The sequence below is a fragment of the Berghia stephanieae genome, chromosome 3, assembly GCF_034508935.2.
Source record: "Berghia stephanieae isolate SIO BIC M18660-M18661 chromosome 3, UCSD_Bste_1.3, whole genome shotgun sequence".
In the NCBI taxonomy this organism is placed as follows: Eukaryota; Metazoa; Mollusca; class Gastropoda; order Nudibranchia; family Aeolidiidae; genus Berghia; species Berghia stephanieae.
In genome coordinates, this window is record NC_088362.1 from 97,233,429 (window position 1) to 97,237,040 (window position 3,612).

General features: G+C 39.5%; 1 protein-coding gene, 1 long non-coding RNA gene and 1 other non-coding gene across 3 annotated transcripts in view; 1 reads left to right on the forward strand and 2 right to left on the reverse strand.

Annotated features, from left to right (window-relative positions):
* Trnat-ugu (transfer RNA threonine (anticodon UGU)) overlaps window positions 1-29 on the forward strand; it is a 73-nt gene extending 44 nt beyond the window's left edge. The window contains exon 1 of the tRNA in view: window positions 1-29. This exon is cut by the window's left edge and continues 44 nt beyond it. This is a non-coding gene — a tRNA (tRNA-Thr).
* LOC144966925 (alkaline phosphatase-like) overlaps window positions 1-3,612 on the reverse strand; it is a 117,264-nt gene that overhangs the window by 46,696 nt on the left and 66,956 nt on the right. The gene's annotated exons all lie outside the window — the stretch shown is intronic.
* LOC144966928 (uncharacterized) overlaps window positions 2,605-3,612 on the reverse strand; it is a 6,439-nt gene continuing 5,431 nt past the window's right edge. Inside the window, exon 4 of the long non-coding RNA XR_013644294.1 lies at window positions 2,605-2,673. This is a non-coding gene — a long non-coding RNA (uncharacterized LOC144966928). The remainder of the gene's footprint in view (window positions 2,674-3,612) is intronic.

The following is a 3,612-nucleotide window of genomic DNA, read 5'->3' on the forward strand; positions in this document are numbered from 1 at the left end:
GGTCGTGAGTTCAAACCTCACTGGGGGCTATATCTTTTTCATCTCGATGATTATATGCTGAACTTGAATTCCAATTGAACACAAGCGGGAAGTTGTTTTTTTTCCCCAAAGATTTATTTGGGTTTTTTTTCCACTCTATTCAGGTATTTATTTCGTTTCCGTCTTTTTGTTTTGTTTTGTTTCCTCTGTCCATCAGAATTTGCCGTAATGAATCTTTGAAAGATGTCAGTAGTAACCGCAATTAAAGAGCTACAATGTATATTTATTGAAGATTCTATTCAAACCACTAAACCGCAATTCTTTTCAAATACTACAAAGTGAACGAATCAACATTATTTATTAAAACTTTTGACAGTTATAGCCTAATGATGAAAACGAAGCTATAAAGATTAACCTTCATAAAGTGTAGCCTTTCCACTTCTTTTTCGTATGCTATCATTTAAGAGCTATAAATAGACTTTAAAATTATTTAAATGCTTTGTGTAACTTTTATGAATCGATAACATTTTTTCAGAGTCATATAAATAACATTCAGTCTTAATCTGACAATTTCGGATACATATCACTGTATATACTATGTATTTTTATGCACTATGTATTAAAACCTATGTCGGTCAAAGGCTTCTATTAGCCTGACTAAGCTGCCCATATAAGGCCCACCTTTTTTATTTGATGGGCCTGTGTCCACCAATACATTTTCTTTTTAACACTTTGTGTTTTTTACAACTGCACTTGGTTTATAAAGGACATAACAAAAGGCAAAAAGGCATTTTATAAGTTTTGTGTTATTTATTTAGAACAACTTTGGAAATAAGTCAAGTGGGCCTTAATAAGGCAAGTATGCCCTAATAAGGCCCATCACAAAAATCACCATACAACACCATAAGAACAACATAAACAGTTTCTAGGCTTGTAACAACATCATTATAAATCTAATTGTCACATTCTGGGCAAACAAAAGAGTCGTCAGCCTTGGTCAACCCGACACAATCTTCATGATACCATACACTACAGCTTTCACAGCTCCGCATGTCTTCAATTTTGGTATCTTGGCACACGGGACAGTACCAACCACTTTCTGTTTGTGTTGTTTTCTTCGCCTTCTCCTTCCCTTTGCCATTCCCCTTCCCCTTTCCACCATTTCCAGTTTTTTCAGTTTCAAACAATGATTTTGAAATTACAGTAGCTCTGTAGTTGATGCTTTTCTTTCTCACGACAGATCTCTTCTTTTTAGTTGGTGTTTTCATGAGATCACAAAAACTTACATTTGTAGAGGGTGATGGTAAAACTGGGGCTGAAGTCGTTGGCATTGACATTGCCAAAGGCTGAGAAGGCTTCTCTGTGCCTGGTGTCGCAGCTGGAGCAGACACTGAAGGCTGTGGTTGCAGTGTGGCTTCAGCTGATGACGTTGATGGTTGTTGTTGTGTGGCGTCAGCTGACGTCAAAGGTTGAGGTGGTTCATTGTCGTCAATTTGAGTGGCTTCACTTGGAGCAAAAGCATGGTCTGGGATTGCATTTTTGTTGAATGGGTATATTCCGCACGTGCGAAACCCACTTGTGATGTTTCCCATTGTCATGCATTTCATCCAAACAGGGGTGAACACCTTCCCAAACACGTCTTTTGAGAGTGTTCTATCAGGACGAGTCCTCCAGAATTCCAACACCTGCTTGTCCCAGTGATGCTCAAAGGAGCGGAATACAGCAGTATTCAGAGGCTGCAGTTCATGCATCGTGTTTGACGGCAGACAGAAAAGCGTGATGTCATATTTGACTGCCTCGTCCAGAATATCCATTGACAGATGACATTTTGCTCCATCCAAAATCAGAAGCACTCTACCGGCCGGTTTAAACTTAGAAAAGTGTTTCAGCCACTTGACAAACACTTCATGTGTCATGCTGCCCTTCTCTGCCATTTCAAAGCATGACAGAGGAGGGAGGTCATCACCATATTGTTACTTTCTATTCTTTCCCTTGAAAATGATCATCGGGGAACCGCAATCCCCACTGCAGAAAAACATGCAACAATAGTCACGTTTTCACTATCCTCTGGTGCTACCAAATGTACCCGTTTGTGGCCTTTGGCAGCAATCACTCTTTGTTGATGGTGGAGATATAGTTGGCAACCTTTCTCGTCCAAATTGAAGATGTGATCTGGCTGATTAAACAGATCAAGGTCTTTCATAGTTTCCTCAAGTTTAGTGAAGTGATCATTCACAATGAATCTGTTAAGTTTCTGTGCTCGTGCCTGATTCATTGCTTGTGCTTTTCTGGCACTCAACCGTGGATGGCGTTTCATGAAAAGCCGAAACCACTTTTCTCCTGCAAGATTCGATGTGAAAGGGTGAGAAATATTGTTTTTGGCAACATAATTAAAGACATGGCTCCTGATCATCTTTGCGGTGAATGGCATGCCCAGAGACGCAAACCGGATGATGCGATTCACGAGCATTAATTCTTCCTCCGAAGACAATATAGTTTTTCGTCCAAGTCTCTTTTCGGTGGATCCGCTGGACAAATGGTTCCGGAGGGTTCTTCTAGGAATACCGAAACGAGTTGATGCCTCGTGCACAGAGATACCCCCACCGTCTCCTCTGTTGACGGCTCTCATTGCATTCTCCATATCTTCCTGGGACCACTTTGCTCTGCGCGTCGAAGCCATTGATCGGGATCAAACTGAAAATATAGAGAAGACATAGATTGATTTAGCTTTGAATTTGGCGAAAAACTTGTGTTGTGTGTCTCTACAATTGTTTTTGATAATTATTAATAAACAATTAACAACCCCCTGAACAAATAGCATGTTAAATTGAGTCTCAAACACAAACTTTCCAATGTGCCTTAATAAGGCCCACCAGGGATTCTAGGCGGGCCTTAATAGGGCATACCCTAGCAAGTCAATTCTTCATACTTTGTCACATGAACACTTGACTAAGCTTAAATTTTTTGAAGTAAATCAAGTTATAAAAACCTTTTAAACTGAAATATATGTCTATGATTGTTAATATTAACTTATACTTACGTAAACTGGCTGTCGAATGGGTTCTTGACAAACTTTCTTGTCAAAACAAACTGTAAACAAACACACTTCTTGCCTTGGGCGATGATGCGCGTCGATCAGGGAAACGAAACTTCGTTTATCGTTTACATTTATCTCTAGGTTGCCGGAAGTGTTAAGGTTTTTCACTTTATGAACCACAATTTTATGGTACAGGGGGGTGGGCCTTATTTGGGCCTGGGCCTTATTTGGGCAGGGGACCTTACATTATCTATGAAACATTTTTTTAAATGCCGACAAGTAAAGATTTGAATTGAATTGAAAATTGAAAATCACAAGAATAAGCGTCATGGTCAAAATTCGATGTATAATTTTCCCTATCAACATTCGTTTGACATGTCCACCTGTATAGATAGTATGCAGATGACGTCACTCAGGCCTTTGTTATTGTTTTTGCCATCCGCGTTTGTGAGTTGTTCTCACTAAACTGTATTAACCAGACTATAAAAGTTCATGGTTACACAGAGTTTGTGTGTTGGTCCGTTATACTTCCGGATGGCAATGTTGTGAACTCCTTGGCCAAGCGCATTCTATCTATACATTCAAGAGTTTCTATT